Here is a 20,488-nt window from a genome sequence, read left to right as displayed (position 1 = left end):
CCAACATGAAGTTCCCCGCCCCCGGGATCGACTTCAGTACTCACCGATGGGAAATTGTCGGTTGCGTTCAACCCCAGTGACCGGCCTCAATACTGACTGATGAGAACTTCATCAATTTGTCCGGAGAGCAGTGAGATCCGTCCACCGGCTCCCCACAGACGAACAGCTTCAACAGAGAACGGAAAGAAAACCCCGCCCATCCGGAGACTGTGAGAGCGGGGGCGGGGCCTCGGAAGCGAAATCCTGAGATGCTGCAGATCTGCGTTTGAAATGGAAACGAGAAACCAGTGACTCTGCTCCTTGCCCCTCACACGCACCCCGACCTACCTGCCGCATTCCCCACATTATTCTATATTTACACCAGCTAAATTTTTAATGTTTCCCTCTGTATCTTCCCCGTCCCCGTGGCTCCATCTCCCGGTTCTCAGAGTTAAGGGTTCGATTCCCATCCCGGTCCGACATACAATTCCCACCCGAAGAAGAATTGTGCAGGCTTCATTGAAATCACTTCTATGTTTATAAACACTTTTTTTCTATTCACATTCCTCCGGAGCCTCACTGGACAGGAACACTGAAACACTAAGTAAAAAACAGCAGGAGGAGGCCATTCAGCCCCTCTAACCATCAACAAGATGGCGTCTGCTCTCCCATCTCAGCCACATGTTTCTGTCCAATCCGCATTCCCTCGATCCCTTCTGTCTCCACACATCTGCCGGCCTTTGTGTTTGTTTTATGCGAAGACGATCACTAAGGTGTTGTTCCGCCACCCTGAGGGCGGTCTCATCTTGGCACAAGAGGAGGCCGTTGATCGAAACGTCGGAATGGGAAACAGAATTAAAACGTTTGGCCACTGCAAATTCCCCCTTCTGGCAGATAATACAGAGATGTCGACGAAACGGTCTCCCAATTGATGGTGGGTCGCACCAATGTAAAGCAGGCCGCATCGGGAGCACGGGACACAATAGACGACCCCAACAGTAGATTCGCAAATGAAGTGTTGCCTCACCAGGAAGGAATGTTTTGTGTCTCTGAATGGAGGTGAGGGAGGAGAGGTACGGCAGGTGTAGCACTTAGGCTTATGCAGGGATAAGTATCTGGAAGAAGATTAATGAGGACTGATGAATGAACAAGGGAATTGTGGATGGAGTGATCCCTGTTGAACCCTGTTTGTGACATCCTAAACAGATTTGCATCAATGCAATCCCTACATTCATTAGTTATCTATTTACTGCAATTGAAACGTTATATATGCCATACAATGAATGCTCAAGGTATCCGGGCCTCCGCACCGGTTCCTGAGGTCACTGAGGGGCGTTGACCAGAGAGCGATAAATATGTTCAACACTCTGTAGCTCTGCTGGGCTGTTACCCTGGTGATGGAGGAACTGGCTTAGCAGAACTAACTGAAAATAGGAAATAAGGAATTCAACTTCCCATGCTCTGTTTCATGAATTTATGAACATTTGGAGAGGTATAAAATTGTTACGAATAGTCAGCTTGGCTTTGTCAACGGCAGCTCATGCCTTACCAGCCTGATTGAATTTTCTGAGGATGTGACTAAACACATTTATGGAGGTGGATTTCAGCAAGGCACTTGATGAGGTACCCATGCAAGGCTTATTGAGAAAGTAAGGAGGCATGGGATCCAAGCGGAAATTGCTTTGTGGATTCAGAAATGTCTTGCTCACAGAACACAAAATTGTTTGTTGATGGGTCATATTCAGCCTGGACGTCGCTGACTAGTGCTGTTCCTCAGGGATCTGTTCTGGCACCACTTCTCTTCGTAAGTTTTATAAAGGACCTGGCTGAGGAAGTGGAGGGATAGGTCAGTACATTTACTGATGGCACAAAGGTTAGGGGCATTGTGGATAGTTTGGAGGGCTGTCGAGGTTATAGCGGGACCCCGATTGGAAGCGAAACTGGGCTGAGAAGTGGATGATGGAGTTCGACCCAGATAAGTGTGAGGTGGTTCACTTTAAAAGGTAAATATGATGGCAGAATATAGTATGAATGGTAAGACTCTTGGCAGTGAGGAGGATCAGAGGGATCTTGGGGTCTGAGTCCATAGGACACTCAAAAATGTTGCGCAGCCTGACTGTGTGGTTCAGAAGGCATACGGTGTATTGGCCTTCATCAACTTTGTGATTGAGTTCAAGTGCCAAGAGGTAATGTTACTGTTATATAGGACCCTGGTCAGACCCCATTTGGAGTACTGTGCTTGGAGTGCAGTTCTGGTCGCCTCATTACAGGAAGGATGTGGAAGCCATAGAAAGGGTGCAGAGGAGATTTACAAGGATTTCTCTGGATTGTGGAGCATGTCTTATGAGAATAGGGTGAGTGAACTCGGTCTTTTCTTCTTGGAGCGACGGAGGATGAGAGGTGACCTAATAGAGGTGCATAAGATGATGACTGGCATAGATCGTGTGCATAGTCAGAGGCTTTTTCTCAGGGCTGAAATGGCTAACACGAGAGGGCACAGTTTTAAGATGCTTGGGAGAAGGTACAGAGGCCATGTCAGGGGTAAGTTTTTTTTACGCAGAGAGTGGTGAGTGCGTGGAATGGGCTGCCGGCGACAGTGGTGGAAGCGGATACAACAGGGCCTTTTAAGAGACTTTTGGATAGGTACATGGAGATAAAAAGAAGAGGGCTGATGGGTAACCCTAGGAAATTTCTAAAGCATGTTCATGTTTGGGAGAGCACTGTTGGACGAAGGGCCTGTGTATTATGCTGTAGGTTCTCTATGTTTCTCTAGTTCTATGTTCTCAGTTCATTCCATACAGCCAATGCTCACAGCATCCTTTCCTCCCAATATCATACTGTTGCATTTGCTCCTGAGGCCACTGTCTCTACGCTGAGAGGCGGTGAACACAGAGCGATAAAAAAATGTGCAACTCTTCTTGCAGCTATAGTGGGCCGTTACCCTGGAAACAGAGGAAGTGGCTCACCAAAAATAACCGAAAAGGGAAATAACAAACTCAACATCGTATGCTGTGAGTATAATTTCGAAAAAGGTTAACACTGCAGCCATTTTGAAATGAAGAATCTAAAATTGTAAAGTCTGCTTTTAACATGCTGTATTCAATAATCCTCTGATAGTTCTGGCTAACAAAAGATGACAATAGTTAACGATCAATAATATATTAACCTCTGCCGTGAATATACCCAATGACAGCCCCAATCACCATCTGTTGCAACAAACTCCACAGATCAAACACTCTTTGGCTGAAGAAGTTTCTCTCAGTTTTAAAGGGAAGCTTGATTATTCCGAGGCTGTGCTGTCAGACCCCAGACTTTCCGTCTGATGGAAACATCCTCCACGTGTCTGCTGTATCCAGGCTGTTCAGCATTCTGTGGGTTTAAATAAGATCCCGTCCACCTCTATACTTCTGAACTCCATAGAGAACAGGCCCAGAGTCATCAAATGCTTGCCATACGAGCGGTTGTTGATACGTTCGTGACCCAAGGTAGAAGGAGTCCATTTTAGAAAACCCAGCACATTTATTTTTCAACATAGTCCCCGCCTACATTTACACGCTTAGTCCAGCGGTCGTGGAGCAAACGGATCACTTCTTTGCAGAATTCGACATCTTGGACCTCCAGAGTTGGTCGACAGTAAGAGTGATTGATAAGTTCATGGCCTATGGCAGAAGGAGACGAGTTATACAGCTCTCGTTACATGCACCTTCAGATCAACTCTTTGAGTGATTATCCATAAAGTTTGAAGTTAATAACATCTCCTTCCACCGCCGGCCACGGACTTATCAATCACCCCCCCCCCCCCCGTGCAGAAACCCTCTCGTTCCTGAGATTACTCTTGTGAACCACGTGAGCCACAGTTGTACTGAACACATCTGCTTCATTTCCAACGATTGACAGACAGGAGACAATGAGGGTGGATTTCCAAACACAGTTTGAACACCAAACTCAGGGTCTATTTCTACTGTTGCAAACACGGTACAGCCCGTTTACTCACAGCCTCTCACTGTGAGGGATGGAATGGTAACTCATCCTCTACTCGGTATGGCAGTCATTTCTTCCAAAGTAACTCCCGAAACAAACATCTGAGCCCAGAACAGAAATACTGGCTCAACACCTCATAAACCTGGGCAGCTTGAACCCCGGGTCCATTGTACTTGGATCTAAAACTGTGATATCTCAGGACCTAACCTCACAGGGTCACACAGCTGAATCTGCCACTCACCGACCCCCGAATCCTCACACATCGTCCACACATCTCACACTGCGTGGTCTTATCAGAAATTTCCCCATCGCCAATGCCCAGCACCCCAAAGCTTTTGATTCATTGTGAAAGGAGGAACATCCAGCCCCCATCTGTGGAAGTATTGACCTGGATTAAAGCCTCGATACTGACAGCTACATAGGCCCAGTGTTTCCCAGGGTTACAGCTCAATCAGCAACTCGCCCAGGACTCCTTGTCGCCAGTAATATGCTGCAGTGTCTCTGCCATTCACAGTTCAAACACCAACACTCCGACATCAACCTGTGGCAGAACGGGAACCTGATGAACCTCTGACTGGGCCAGAGATCGGGCTGGAAAACCTGGGCGCGGGGTAACAGCAGGCGGTATAATGTTTCACATTGTCTCCACCAGCTAAACTGAACACATTTTATTATTATGCTATTGTTAAATGAGATCTTGCCCAGCACAATTTCCCGTCACATTTCCTGTAGGCTAATAGGAATAAAACATTTTAAATGTAAAATTGAAAGTCAAGTGCTGGAAACTCGGTACATCAGATTGGATGTGTGGAAAGAAAAACTGTGGAAGACCCAGTATCAGAACCGGGACTGTACAAGACGCTGCCCGATCTGCTGAACGTTTCCACCATTTTCTCTTTTTACTTTAAATGATGCACAACTATTAACTGATTACACGATATTTGTGACGGTCAGAACAAATTAGCACAAATGTAATACCAATATTCATTAGTTTTCTCTTCAATCCAATACAGGGATAATGCAGTCAATGCTCACAACATCCATCCCACCCAACTATCAATCTGTATTCTCTGCTTCCAACCCTCCTTCGAACAAAGATTAATACAGCAGACATTTTAACTTTGAAGCTAAAATCGCAATGGCTGTCTTTAACTTACTACGTGCTATATTCAATAAACCCTCCGTTAGTTCCAGGTAACAAACACCGATTTCAGTATCAACTCAGTGAGGCAAAAATACGTCATCATGAAGATAACGGTAGAAGAGAGATTGTTGATATATAATCGTTGATGGGATACAGGCTGGACAGATGTTGACCAAGATGGTGTATATATATATATCTTTGAGGTGGTGTGATACAGGCTGGACAATGGTTGACCAAGATAGTTACACTTACATCCTTCATATGCATGAATAAAAATCTTTACGTTTCCGTCTAAATATGCAATGTGCAATTTATAGTAATTTATAATAAATAGTATGTTCAACAATAGAACATAGAAATACGATCTTGTCAGCATGAATTAATCATTCACATAGCCTGGTGGAAGAAGCTGTCCCGGATCCTGTTGATGTCCCGTCTTTTATGTTGCGGAAACACGAGGAAATCTGCAGATGCTGGAAATTCAAACAGCACACACAAAATGCTGGTGGAACACAGCAGTCCAGGCAGCATCTATAAGGAGAAGAACTGTCGACATTTCAGGCTGAGACCCTTCGTCAGGACTAACTGAAAGGAAAGATACTAAGAGATTTAAAACTAGTGAGGGGAGGGGGAACTGCGAAAAGATAGGAGAAGACCGGAGGGGGTGGGATGAAGCTAAGAGCTGGAAAGGTGATTGATGAAAGTGATACCGAGCTGGAGAAGGGAAAGGAAGATGGTTTCGGGAGGCCTAGGGAGAATGAAAGGAGGAAGGGGAACACCAGAGGGAGATGGAGAACAGGCAAACAACTAAATATGTTAGGGATGGGGTAAGAAGGGGAGGAGGGGCATTAACGGAAGTTAGAGAAGTCAATGCTCATGTCATCAAGTTGGAGGCTACCCAGCCGGTATATAAAGTGTTCTTCCTCCAACCTGAGTTTGGATTCATTTTGACAGTAGAGGAGGCCATGGATAGACATATCAGAATGGGAATGGGACGTGGAATTAAAATGTGTGGCCACTGGGAGATCCTGCTTTCTCTGGCAGACCGAGCGCAGGTGTTCAGCGAAATGGTTTCCCAGTCTGCGTCGGGTCTCACCAATATATAAAAGGCCACACCTGGAGCACCGGACGCAATATACCACACCAGCCGACTCACAGGTGAAGTGTCGCCTCACCTGGAAGGACTTTCTGGGGCCCTGAATGGTGGTGAGGGAGGAAGTGTAAGGGCAGGTGTAGCACTTGTTCCGCTTACAAAGATAAGTGCCAGGAGGGAGATCAGTGGGAAGGGATGGGGTGAAGAGTGGACAAGGGCGTCGCGTAGGGAGAGATCCCTGCGAAAAACAGAAGGGGGGGAAAGGAAAGATGTGCTTGGTAGTGGGATCCCGTTGGAGGTGGCGGAAGTTACGGAGAATTATACGTTGGACCTGGAGGCTGGTGGGGTTGTAGGTGAGGACGAGGAGAACCCTATCCCGAGTGGGGTGAGGGCTGATATGCGGGAAATGGGAGAGATGCGTTTGAGAGCAGAGTTGATGGTGGAAGAAGGGAAGCCCCTTTGTTTAAAAAAGGAAGACATCTCCTTCGTCCTGGAATGAAAAGCCTCATCCTGAGACCAGATGCGGCGGAGATGGAGGATTGTGAGAAGGAGATAGCATTTTTGCAAGAGACAAGGCGGGAAGAGGAATAGTCCAGGTAGTTGTGAGAGTCTGTAGGCTTATAGTAGATATCAGTAGATAGGCCGTCTCCAGAGATGGAGACAGAAAGATCAAGAAAGGGGAGGGAGGTATCGGAAATGGACCAGGTAAATTTAAGGGCAGGGTGAAAGTTGGGGGCAAAGTTACTGAAGTCAACGAGCTCAGCATGCATGCAGGAGGCAGCGCCATTGCAGTCGTCGATTTAGCGAAGGAAGAGAGGGGGCCGGAAACCCGTATAGGCTTGGAACATGCACTGTTCCACAAAGCCAACAAAAAGGCAGGCATAACTGGAACCCATGCGGGTGCCCATGGCTACACCCTTGGTTTGGCTGAAGTGGGAGGAGCCAAAGGAGAAACTACGCTTGACGTCCATGGTTCCTCCGGCAGTTTGTTCTTTGGTCTGTATAACCCGTGTCAGTATGGGGAGCGAGATTTTACACCATATTCCAGGTACAATCTCAACAAAGCCCAAATAATTGTTACGGTAATTATCACACTTAAACACAAGAAAGCTTGCAAACGCTGGAAATCCAAAGCAACACACACAAAATGCTGTTGGAATTCAGCACAACAGGCAGTATCTATGGAAAAGAGTAGAGGGTTCGACATTTTGGGCAAAGAGCCTTCTTCATTACTGCTGCGGGAGGGGGAAGATATCTGAATAAAAAAGTAGGGGAGGGGAAAGAGGCGAGCTGGAAGGTGATAGGTGGTCAAGGGCTGGAGATGAAAGAATCGGAAAGTTGTCAATAGGAGAAAGGGAAGGAGGGGACCTGGGAGCAATAACAGGCTGGTGAGCAGAAATGAAAGTTCAGCGTAGGGAATAGAGAAGTTTTTTTGGTGGGGGGGGGATTTGTTTACTGCAAGGATAATTCAATATTCATACAATCAGGTTGGAGGGTACCCAGATGGAATATAAGGTGTTGCTCCTGCACCCTGAGGACGGTCTCATCTTGGCACAAGAGGATGCCATTGAACGAGATCTCTGAATGGGAATCAGAATTAAAATGCAAACACAAGGAAATCTGCAGATGCTGGAAATTCAAACAACACACACTAAATGCTGGTGGAACACAGCAGACCAGGCAGCATCTATAGGGAGAAGAGCTGTCGACGTTTCGGGCCGAGACCCTTCGTCAGGACTAACTGAAAGGAAAGATAGTAAGATATACCGTAGTGAAACAGTAAGAAAATGCTTTTAATATAAAATTGAAAATAAATCACTGGGAACTCAGTGCAGGATTTTGCCTTTTTGATGCACAGATATTGGCTGACTGCAAAATGTTTGTGGCATCCTGAAGAGATTTGCATAAATGCAATCCCTACATTCATTCGTTATCTCTTTATTCCAATATAAACATCATATTTTCCATGCAGTGAATGCTGAAGGCATCCTCGCATCCACACTGCCCCCTGAAGTCACTGTCTCTCCGCTGAAGGGCAGTGACCAGAGAGCGATAAAAATGTTCAATACTCCTTGCAGCTCTGGTGGGCAGTTACCCTGGTGATGGAGGAAGTGGCTGAGCAGAACTAAGGGAAACTACGAAATAAGGAACTCGACCTCACATGTTCTGAGTTTCATTATGACAAAGATGAATACTGGCCTCTCAGCCATTTTGTAATGGGGAAGCTAAAATTCCGGTGGTTGTTTTAACCCTGTTTCGATGTGTATCCTTTAAATCTGTTGGTATTTCCATCTCTACAGAACTTCCAGCAGTGCAGAAGCTGTTCCAAAATCAAAACACGTTGTTGGATGCGGCCTATCTGCTTCAAATAGCAACTATGGGATATTTACAAAAGATATCACATGATGATAACTATAAAGTGTACTTCTTTGTTCAATTAAGTGGCTAAAATTCCATCATGTTCTTATGGATGCCAATAGCTTATATATATGATCAACTCCAGGCATTGATTCATGTTCAGTTCAGACCCTGTTACTGGACAGAATGATGGAAGGGAAGGTCTGCAGAAACAACTGAAAATATTGAGATTGTAACCTCAGTTACAAGACTCCCCTACTGTTGAATACATCTTGTCCCTATCCGCTCTATCCAGACCTCAGGATTTCATTGAGCTTCCTGTTCTGAGAGTCACCACCCCTCCATTGAGAACAGGCCCTGAAACACCAAATGTTCCTCATACATAAAACTTTTCAATCTAGAATCACTCTTGTGAACTTTGTAAACAACAACTGTAATGAGCACATTCCCTCGGATACAGACAGTTTGATGGCGGAATAATTTATTGAGCCTCATGTACTGTTTCGTAGTGTCCAATTAACTGTCAAAAAAGAACATTGTGCTATCTAATCAAGGAACCGAAAGGGATGGGGTAGATCTTCAATGATTTTTATTTGCCTGTATTTACCTGGGAGACAGATACAGAGACTATAGAAATCGGGAAAAGCTAGTCTTGTTATAGATTGGATGCGGATTACAGAACAGGTGCTTGCTGAATTAGAATGGACAAATTTCCGGAGCCTGACAAATTTTTCCCTTGGACCTTGTGGGAGGCCAGTGCAGAAACTGCTCGAACACTGTCAGAGACAAATAAAATGCACAGAGCTATAGCTGATAGATAGATAGATAGATAGATAGATAGATAGATAGATAGATAGATAGATAGATAGATAGATAGATAGATACTTTATTCATCCCCATGGGGAAATTCAACATTTTTTTCCCAATGTCCCATACACTTATTGTAGCAAAACTAATTACATACAATACTTAACTCAGTAAAAATATGATATGCATCTAAAGTCACCCTCTCAAAAAGCATTAATAAATAGCTTTTAAAAAGTTCTTAAATACATTGAATGGTAACGTAAGCTCAGTCCTAACCCTGGCACTTTATCTTACTCCTGGCGGATGAATTGTAAAGCCGAATGGCATTGGGGAGTATTGATCTCTTCATCCTGTCTGAGGAGCATTGCATCGATAGCAACTTGTCGCTGAAACTGCTTCTCTGTCTCTGGATGGTGCTATGCAGAGGATGTTCAGGGTTTTTCATGATTGACCGTAGTCTACTCAGCGTCCTTCGATCTGCTACCGATGTTATACTCTCCAGTTCTTTGCCCACGACAGAGCCCGCCTTCCTTACCAGCTTATTAAGACGTGAGGCGTTCCTCTTCTTAATGCTGCCTCCCCAACACGCCACCACAAAGAAGAGGGCGCTCTCCACAACTGACCTATGGAACATCTTCAGCATCTCACTACAAACATTGAATGACGCCAACCTTCTAAGGAAGTACAGTCGACTCTGTGCTTTCCTGCACAAGGCATCTGTGTTGGCAGTCCAGTCTAGCTTCTCGTCTATCTGCCCTCCCAGATACTTGTAGGTCTTAACCTGCTCCACACATTCTCCATTAATGATCACTGGCTCCATATGAGGCCTAGATCTCCTAAAGTCCACCACCATCTCCTTGGTCTTGGTGATATTGAGACGCAGGTAGTTTGAGTTGCACCATATCACAAAGTCCTGTATCAGTTTCCTATACTCTTCCTCCTGTCCATTCCTGACACACCCTACTATGGTGGGATACAGACTGGACAGAGGTTGGACAAGTTGGTTGATATATTTCATTGATGTGGAGGGAAACAGATTGGACAGAGGTTGGACAAGATGGTTGATATGTATCATTAACTTGAAGAAATTCAAGCTGGACAGATTTTGAACAAAATCGGCATGGGGTAAGCTGATGGAACCATGTGGGAGAAAGGATCAATGACAATCACAGATGGTCCTCCAGGAATGCACAGATACTAAATTAAAATCGAATGGAACGATAAAGATAGAACAAACAACCGGAACTTTGAATTGTGACCTCTATCCCTCAGTAAATTTCATCAACCTAACATAGAGAGTATCCCAAGTGTGTCTGACCAGGGTCCTATATAGCTGTAACATTAGCTGTCGGCTCCTAAATTCAATTCCACGATTAATGAAGGCCAATACACCGTACGCCTTCTTAACCACAAAGATCCCTCTGATCTACCACACTGCCAAGAGTCTTACTATTAATGTTAAATTCTGCCATCATATTTGACCTACTTAAATGATACACCTCGCACTTATCTGGGTTGAGCTCCATCTTCCACTTCTCAGCCCAGCTTTGCATCCTATCCAAATCCCGTTGTAACCTCTGACAGCCCTCCACACTATCCATAACACACCCACCCTTTGTGTTATCAGCACATTTGCTAACCCATCCCTCTAATTCCTCACCAAGGTCATTTATAAAAATCACAAAGAGTAGGTGTCCAAGAACAGATCCCTGAGGCACACCTCTCGTCACGGGCCTCCATGTAGAATATGACAGGAGGAGGAGTATAGGAAACTGATACAGGACTTTGTGATATGGTGCAACTCAAACTACCTGCGTCTCAATATCACCAAGACCAAGGAGATGGTGGTGGACTTTAGGAGATCTAGGCCTCATATGGAGCCAGTGATCATTAATGGAGAATGTGTGGAGCAGGTTAAGACCTACAAGTATCTGGGAGGGCAGATAGACGAGAAGCTAGACTGGACTGCCAACACAGATGCCTTGTGCAGGAAAGCACAGAGTCGACTGTACTTCCTTAGAAGGTTGGCGTCATTCAATGTCTGTAGTGAGATGCTGAAGATGTTCTATAGGTCAGTTGTGGAGAGCGCCCTCTTCTTTGTGGTGGCGTGTTCGGGAGGAAGCATTAAGAAGAGGGACGCCTCCCGTCTTAATAAGCTGGTAAGGAAGGCGGGCTCTGTCGTGGGCAAAGTACTGGAGAGTTTAACATCGGTAGCTGAGAGAAGGGCGCTGAGTAGGCTACGGTCAATTATGGAAAACCCTGAACATCCTCTACATAGCACCATCCAGAGACAGAGAAGCAGTTTCAGTGACAGGTTACTGTCGATGCAATGCTACTCAGACAGGATGAAGAGGTCAATACTCCCCAATGCCATTAGGCTTTACAATTCAACCGCCAGGACTTAAGAACTTTTTTTTAAAGCTATTATTAATGCTTTTTGAGATAGTGATTTAGATGCATTTCATATTTTTACTGAGTTAAGTATTGTATGTAATTAGTTTTGCTACAACAAGTGTATGGGACATTGGAAAAAAGGTTGAATTTCCCCATGGGGATGAATAAAGTATCTATCTATCTATCTATCTATCTATCTATCTATGACCCGTCTAAAACCATTTTTTGCCTCCTGTGGGCAAGCCACTTCTGGATCTACAAAGCAATGTCCCCTTGGATCCCATGCCTCCTTACTTTCTCATTACGCCTTGCATGGGTACCTTAGCAAATGCTTTGCTAAAATCCATACATACTACATCTGCTGCTCTATTTTAGTCAATATGTTTTGTCACATTCTCAAAAAAATTCAATCAGGCGCGTAAGGCACAACCTGCTTTTGACAAAGCCATGCTGACTATTCCTAATCATATCCTGTCTCTCCAAATGTTCATAAATACTGCCTCTCAGGATCTTCTCCATCAACATGCCAACCACTGAAGTCAGACTCACTAGCTTATAATTTCCTGAGCTATCACAAAAGATGGAACAACATCCGCAACTCAACAATCCTCCGAAACCTCTCCCGTCCTCATTGATGATACAAAGATCATTGCCAGAGGCTCAGCAATCTCCTCCCCCGCTTCCCACAGGAGCCTGGGTTACATCCAGAGGGGTCCCGGTGACTTATCCATCTTGGTACTTTGTAAAAGCTCCAGCACATCCCCTTACTTAATATTTACATTCTCAAGCTTTTCAGACCAGTGCAATCATCCTTGCAATCGCCAAGATCCTTTTACGCAGTGAATACTGAAGAAAAGTATTCATTAAATACCTCTGCTATCTCCTCCGGTTCCATACACGCACTTCCACTATCACACTTGATTGGTCCTATTCTCTCAAGTGTTATCCTCTTGTTCTTCACATGCTTGTAGAATGCCCTGGGTCTTTCCATAATCCTGCCCGTCAAGGCCTTCTAATGGCCCCTCCTGGCTCTTCTAATTTCCTTCTTAAGTTCCTTCCTGTTAGTCCTCTAATCTTCTAGATGACTAACATTACCTAGCTCTCTGAACCTTCTGTAAGTTTTTGTAAGATTTGGCCATATTCCCTAGCAAAATAAATTCCTGCTCACCACTTTCTAATAGGGCACCCCTCTATTCTGATGTAGGATCATTTGCTTGTAGACGATCCCACCGGAGGAACCATTATCTCCACATCCACTCTGTCAAGTCTTTTCACCATTCGATAGGTTTTGGTAAGGTCACTCCTCATTTTCCTGAATTGCAGTGAATACAGGCGCAGAGCCCTAAAGCTCTGTTCATATGACAAGCCATACAATCGGCGAATCATTTCCGTGAACAACCTTTGAACCCTCTACGGTTTCAGCACATTCCTTTCGAAGTTAAGAGGCCTAAACTTGCTCAGAACACTCCAAGTGCTTTATAAGGTTTCAACATTACATCCTTGCTTTTATATTCTATTCCTCTTGAGATGAATGCGGACATCGCATTTGCCTTCCTCATCACGGACTCAACCTGCAAATTAACCTTCAGGGAATCCTGCATAAGGATTCCCAAGTCCATTGGCACCACAGTTTTCTTTAGTATTTAGAAAATAACTAAGACTTTCATTTCGTCTACCGAAGTGCAGGCCTATACACTTCTCCAAACTGCATTCCATTTATTTGCCCAGTTTCCTAATTTGTCCATGTCCTTCTGTAGCCTTTCTAATTCCTCAAAACCTCATGCCCCTTCGCCTATGTTCATACTATCTGCAAACATTGCAACAAAGCCATCAACTCCATTGTCCAAATCATTAACATATGACATAAAATAATCGGTCCCAAAACAGACACCTGTGGAGTATCACCAGTCACTGGGTGCAATCCAGGAAATGTTTATTTTATTCCCAGTCTTTGCCCCTTTCCAATCAACCACTGCTTGATCCATGTCAGAATCTGTCTTGTAATACTATGATCTCGTAGCTTGTTAGTCAACCTTATGTGTGGCAGCGTAACAAAGATTTTCTGAAAATCCAATACACAGCATCAACCGATTCTTCTTTGTCTATCAGGCTTGTTATTTCTTCAAAGAACTCAATCAGATTTGTCAGGCATGATTTTCCCTTGAGGAATCATGGCCACTACCGCCTATTTTATGACGGGTCTCCAATTACCCTGAGACGACATCCTTAATCATCGGCTCCTATACCTTCCTAAACACTGAGATCAGACAAACGGACATATGGGTTCTCTTCGGTCCCATTCCTTTTGTGAAGAGTGAAGTAACATTTGCAATTTTCCAGTCTCCTAGAACCATTACAGAAGCTAGTGATTCTTGAAAGAACTTTATTAATGTCTCACGATCTCTTCAGCCACCACTTTTAAAATTCCGGGGTACACGCCACCTAGTCCAGGTGACATATCTAAATTCAGACCTTTGAGTTTCACAAGAAACCTCTCTCTAGTTATGTTAACTTCACACATTTAATGCCCCCGACACCTGGAACTTCCAATATACTTCCTCCATGAAGACTGGTGAAAAATACTTATTCAGTTCGCCATCCTTGTCCCCATTTACTACCTCTCCAGTGTCGTTTTCCAGCGTTCCGATATCCAGTCGTGCTTCTCTTTTACACTTTATGTATCTGAAGAAACGTGTAGTAACACCTTTACTATTATAGGTTCGTTTTCTTTGGTATTTCACCTTCTTAATGACTTTTTGTTGTCTTCTGTTTGTTTTTACAACCTTACCAATCCTCCAGCATCCCACAAATTGCTGCTCTGTTACCATCCCTGCGGGTGATAGTTTCCAATCAATTCTGGCCAATTTCCCTCTCCTGCCTCGGTAATTCCCTGTACACCACTGTAATGCTGTTACTTCCGTAATATCGATTCCTCTGTCTTTAGCTTCTCCTTCTGGAGTTTCTGTTTGACTCCCACTAGCTGAGAGACAGGAGAGGGGCTTTCCAAACACGGATTGAACACTAAACCCCGGTCCATGTTTACTGCTGCAAACACGGAGCAGCCCATTAACTCACAGCCTCTCACTGTGAGGGAAGGAGAGGTAACTCGTCCACTTCTTTGCTTCCAAAGGAACTCCAGAACTAAACAGCTGAGCACAGAACATTAATACTAACTCATCACTTCATACGCCCGGGCAGCTTGATCGACAGGTCCATTTTATATGGGTCAAAACCTGGACCCGATCTGACGGGGTCCCAATCCATGCCAAGAGATTCACACATCGCCGCACGTCTCACGTAGAATTCCCCGCAACCCATGCCCATCTGTCCGAAACGTTTGTTTTATTGGGAAGGAGGAACGTCCAGTGCCATCTGTAGTAGCAATAAGCGCAGGCGAACGCCAAACACTACAAATACTATATCCCTGGATTCCCCATCCCAGGATTATAACCTTGGCCCAGGACTCTTTGCTGCCACTGACGTAATTTGGTGGCTCAGCTATTCCCAGTTCACAAACTAAAACTCCTGAACCAACTCATGACGGAATAGTAACCAGTGGAAGCTTTGTCTGGACGGGGATCGGGGTTGAATTCCGGGCCTTGGGTCACAGCGCGGACGCGGATACATTTCAGCAGGTAAACTGAAAACACTTGTTGATTATTTTATTGTTGAGCGGAGGGAGCATATTTGCCTTTTCTATCGATGCATAAATATTGACTGATTGCAAGATGTTTGTGACAGCCTAAAATGATTTCCACAAATGTAATCCCAACATTCATTACTCATCTCTTCATTCCAACACAGGCATCATATATTCCATATTGTAAGTGCTCAAAGCATCCTGGAATCCACACCTGTTTCTGAGGCCACTGTGTCTCCACAGTGATTACAGTGCGATAAAACTCTCAACCCTCCTTGAAGTTCTCCTTGAACCCTACTAACTGAGCAAGAGGCCCACCAGAAGTAAATGAAAAAGGAAGTAACAGTCTGAACCTCACATGCTTTGAGTTTCCTTATGACCACAATGAATACTGAACACTCAGCAATGTTGTAATGTCGAAAATAAAATACCAGTGTCCAATAAATCTGCTGTTAGCTCCTTCTCCACAGCACTTGCAGCAACGCTGAAGCTGGTCATTCAATACGGTCAGTCTGCTTCAAAAGTCGGTTATCTGTTATTTACAAAATATGTTACACAATACATTGTGGTGATGTTCATGAAGTTTCCTTCTTTGCTTAGTTAAGCGATTAAAAATTCTAACAAATCTTTGTAGCTTCGAATAACGTAAAAGCACAGTTGACAGTACAGGCAAGTTTCTGATCCTACTGCTGCATAGAATGATGGAGAAGAAGGTTTGTAGATACATCTCAGTGGTTTGTGAGGTCTTGTTCTCTGTTCCAAGACACCTCTCCTGATGAAAACATATTTTTATCCGTCCACTCTATGGAATCATCAGTATTTGCTACGTTCAATGAGTTTCCCCCCTGATAGCGTGCCCCATCATCCCTTTGAGAACAGGCCTAGGGACAGCAAATGCTTCACATACATTAAGCTTTTCATTCCAGAAATCATTATTATAAACAACTACTGTAATGAGCACATTTCCACGAGTAACAAACTATTTGGTGGCAGTATATTTATTTGAGAAACCTGTTGTTTCCTTACTGCCACATTAACTGGACAAACGAACTTTCTGAAGATCAGCGTGCTTATGTTATGCATGGAACCAAAATAAATGGGGGAGATCTTCAATGATTTATCTGGGTGTGCATGTACTTGATAGACAGAAATAGAGACGATAGAAATGAAGAAACGTTCGTCAGGTCATGGATTGTATCCAGTTTACGGAACATGTGCTTGCTCTCTTGAAGTGAATATAGATGGATAAATCTCCAGGGCCTGACAACATATTCCCTGGAAGCATTTGGGACGCTAGTATTGAAACTGCGTGAATGCTGGCAGAGACATATAAAATGGTCATAGCAACAGATGATGTGCCAGCCGACCAGAAGAGAGCTAAATTTTCTCATTTGTGTGGGAAAGATTAGGCCAATAGAACATAGAACATAGAACAATACAGCACAGTACAGGCTATTCGGCCACAATGTTGTGCCGACCCTTAAGCCCTTCCTCCCATATAACCCGTCACCCTAAATTCCTCCATGTACCTGTCTAGTCGACTCGTAAATTTCACTAGTGTATCTGCCTCCAACACTGACTCAGGCTGTGCATTCCACGCACCAACCACTCTCCGAGTAAAAAACCTTCCTCTAATAACCACCTGAATTTTCCTCCCATTACCTTAAAGCCATGTCCTCTTGTATGAGCAATGGTAGCCTGGGGAAGAGACGCTGGCTGTCCACTCTATCTATTCCTCTTAATATCTTGAATAACTCTACCATGTCTCCTGTCATCCTCCTTCTCTCCAGAGAGTAAAGCCCTAGCTCCCTTAATCTCTGATCATAATCCATACTCTCTAAAACAGGCAGCATCCTGGCAAATCTCCTCTGTACCTTTCCAACGTTTCCACATCCTTCCTATAGTGAGGCGACCTGAACTGGACACAATAGTCCAAGTGTGGCCTAACCAGAGTTTTATAGAGCTGCATCATTACCCCCGCGACTCTTAAACTCTGTCCCTCCACTTATGAAAGCTCACACTCCATAAGCTTTCTTATCTACCCTATCTACCTGTGAGGCAACTGTCAGGGATCTGTGACATGTACCCCCAGATCTCTCTGCTTCTCCACACTCCCAAGTATCCTGCATTTACTTTGTACTCTGCCTCGGAGTTTGTCCTTTCCAAAGTGTACCACCTCACACTTCTGAGGGTTGAACTCCATCTGCCTCTTCTCAGCCCAGTTCTGCATCCAATCAATGTCTCTCTGCAATCTTTGACAATACCCAACACTATCCACAACACCACCAACTTTTGTGTCGTCTGCAAACTTGCCAACTCACCCTTCTACCCCTACATCTAGGTCGTTAATAAAAATAACGAAAAGTAGAGGTCCCAGAACAGATCCTTGTGGGACTCCACAAGTCACAACCCTCCAATCTGAATGTACTCCCTTCACCGACCCTCTAATTTCTGCAGGCAAGCCAATTCTGAATCCACCTGGCCAAACTTCCCTGGATCCCATGCCTTCTGACTTTCTGAATAAGCCTACCGTGTGGTACCTTGTTAAATGCCTTACTAAAATCCATCTGGATCGCATCCACTGAACTCCCCTCCTCCCCTGGTCATATCCTGAAAGAAAACTCTATCAGGCTTGTTAGACACGATCTGCCCTTCACAAAGCCCTGGCTGTCCCTGATTAGATTACGATTCTCTAAATGGCCATAGATTTTATCTCTAAGAATCTTTCCCAACAGTTTTCCCACCACAGACGAAAGGCTCACTGGTCTATAATTACCCGGACTATCCGTACTACCTTTTTTGAACAAGGGGACAACATTCGACTCCCTCCAATCCTCCGGTACCATTCTCGTGGACAACGAGGACACAAAGATCCTAGTCAGAGGCTCAGTAATATCTTCCCTCGCCTCAGAGAGCAGCCTGGGGAATATTCCGTCAGGTCCCGGGGACTTATCCATCCTGTATTTTAACAACTGCAATACTTCCTCTCTCTTAATATCAACATGCTCCAGATCTTCAACCTCACTCATATTGTCCTCACCGTCTTCAAGTTCCCTCTCATTGATTAATACTGAAGAGAAGTATTCATTGAGGAGTACTCTCATTTCCACAGCCTCCAGGCACATCTTCCCATCTTTATCTCTAATCTGTCCTACCTTCCGTCCTGTCATCCTTTTGTTCTTCACATAATTGAAGAATGCCTTGAGGTTTTCCTTTACCCTACTCGCCAAGGCCTTCTCATACCCCCTTCTTGCTCCCCTCAGCGGCTTCTTCAGCTCCTTTCTTGCTACCCTATATTCAATCGACCCATCTGATCCTTGCTTCCTGAATCATATGTATGCTGCCTTCTTCCATCTGACTAGATTTTCCACCTCACTTGTCACCCATAGTTCCTTCTCCCTATCATTCTTTACCTTCCTCACTGGGACAAATTTATCCCTAACATCCTACAAGGGATCCCTAAACATCGACCACATGTCCATAGTACATTTCCCTGCAAAAGCATCATTCCAATTCACACCCGCAAGTTCTAACCTTATAGCCTCATAATTTGCTCTTCCCCAATTAAAAATGTTCCTGTCCTCTCTGATTCCATCCTTTTCCATGATAATGTTAAAGCCAGGGAGCGATGGTCACTGTCCGCCAGATGCTCACCCACTGAGAGATCTGTGATTGACCCGGTTGTTACCTAATACTAGATCCAGTATGACATTCCCCCTAGTCGGCCTGTCAACATCCTGTGACACCTTCCCTCGAACAAGGCCCAATTGTCCAGAAACATGAAGCCCTCCCTCCAACACACAACTCCTTAGCCACTTATTTAGCTGTATTATCCCGCTATTTCTAGCGGCACGAGCACACGGCACTGGTAGAAATCCTCAGATTACAAACCTGGAGGTCCTGTCCTTCAACTTTGCAACTAACTCACTAAACTTTCCTTGCAGGGCCTCGTCCGTCTTCCTATCCTTCCTATCCATGTCATTGCTCGTCTCTTTCTTGATCATTACAGAGAGAGAGAGAGAGAGAGAGAGAGAGAGGAGAGAGAGAGAGAGAGAGAGAGGAGAGAGAGAGAGAGAGAGAGAGAGAGAGAGAGAGAGAGAGAGAGAGAGAGAGAGAGAGAGAGAGAGAGAGAGAGAGAGAGAGAGAGAGAGAGAGAGAGAGTGCTCAAGGAGAGAAAATGGAAAACACAACGATGGCTACTCAAACCGCGAGGCCGTGAGAGATCTGGATCTGACAGCCTTGTCTGAACGGGTGAAAGATGGATCTAATCAGGCAGATGGAGCAGTGTCCCGAAGCTGCGATTACTCGGTTTAACCTTCTCTGTCTGCAAGAACACAACAGGTGGAAGGGCCGCTTCCCGCGCCCTGGAATGATGTAAAACAATTGTAGACACCGGCTATCGATCCAGGTGAAGTTTGGACCCGATACGGGGCCGGGTGATGAAGGTAAAGTTCCCGGGATAAATCTTAATGGATGAGTGCAGTCTCTGTATCACCACCCCATCGCGCTCCTAGGACCAGGGCAAGAGGGGCTGAGCGGCGGCTCATCTCAGTCGGTATGTTGTGAAGGTCCCACAACACAGACCGACCCCGGCAGGTTCTGTCCAGCAAACGCAGAGAGGCCGCCAGATCGGGGAAGTTAACTGGGTACATTACCTTACATCAGACGTCCACACTCGGGACCGGCCTCAGTACTCACCGATGAGAACTTGTTTTCACGCCCGGACAGTGAACCCTCGCCCGGATTCCCGACTCTGGGGGTGATGGCCGTCTCCTAATCCGGATCCTACAGACGATCCGCCGCCGCCGCCGACCCGCTTCAACACAGAACTGAAGGAAAGTCAGGACTGTAATTCATGTCATCAGAGCTGGGGGCGGAGCCTCGGAAACAAGGCAGATCTGCGGTAAAATGGGAGCGGGGAAGGGGGCTCACGTGACTTACACATACATGTACGTCCGTGAAATTTTGCAACATTTTGCAATTTTCGCCGTTAGCTGAGATGCTAAAAACAAAACTTTCTTTAGAATATGAGAATATCTCACCGACATTGTAGCTATGTTTAGATTGTGTCGAGATCTGAAGGATTATTCTG

At 45.0% G+C, this 20,488-nt stretch overlaps 1 protein-coding gene across 5 annotated transcripts in view; it reads right to left on the bottom strand.

Moving 5' to 3' along the window:
• LOC140721725 (NACHT, LRR and PYD domains-containing protein 3-like) overlaps positions 1-20,211 on the bottom strand; it is a 77,610-nt gene extending 57,399 nt beyond the window's left edge. For 4 of the 5 annotated variants that reach the window (XM_073036514.1, XM_073036516.1, XM_073036517.1 and 1 more), the window contains exon 1: positions 45-185. The gene's annotated coding sequence lies outside the window, so the exon portion shown is untranslated. Of the gene's footprint in view, positions 1-44; positions 186-20,094 lie in introns of those variants that run through there. The other variant, XM_073036515.1, reaches the window with a different exon arrangement.
• Between the last annotated feature and the right edge of the window lie 277 nt (positions 20,212-20,488).

Source organism: Hemitrygon akajei, unplaced genomic scaffold, assembly GCF_048418815.1.
Source record: "Hemitrygon akajei unplaced genomic scaffold, sHemAka1.3 Scf000060, whole genome shotgun sequence".
Taxonomy (NCBI): Eukaryota; Metazoa; Chordata; class Chondrichthyes; order Myliobatiformes; family Dasyatidae; genus Hemitrygon; species Hemitrygon akajei.
The sequence above is the reverse complement of the archived record's forward strand: the minus strand, read 5'-3'. Positions and strand labels throughout refer to the sequence as shown.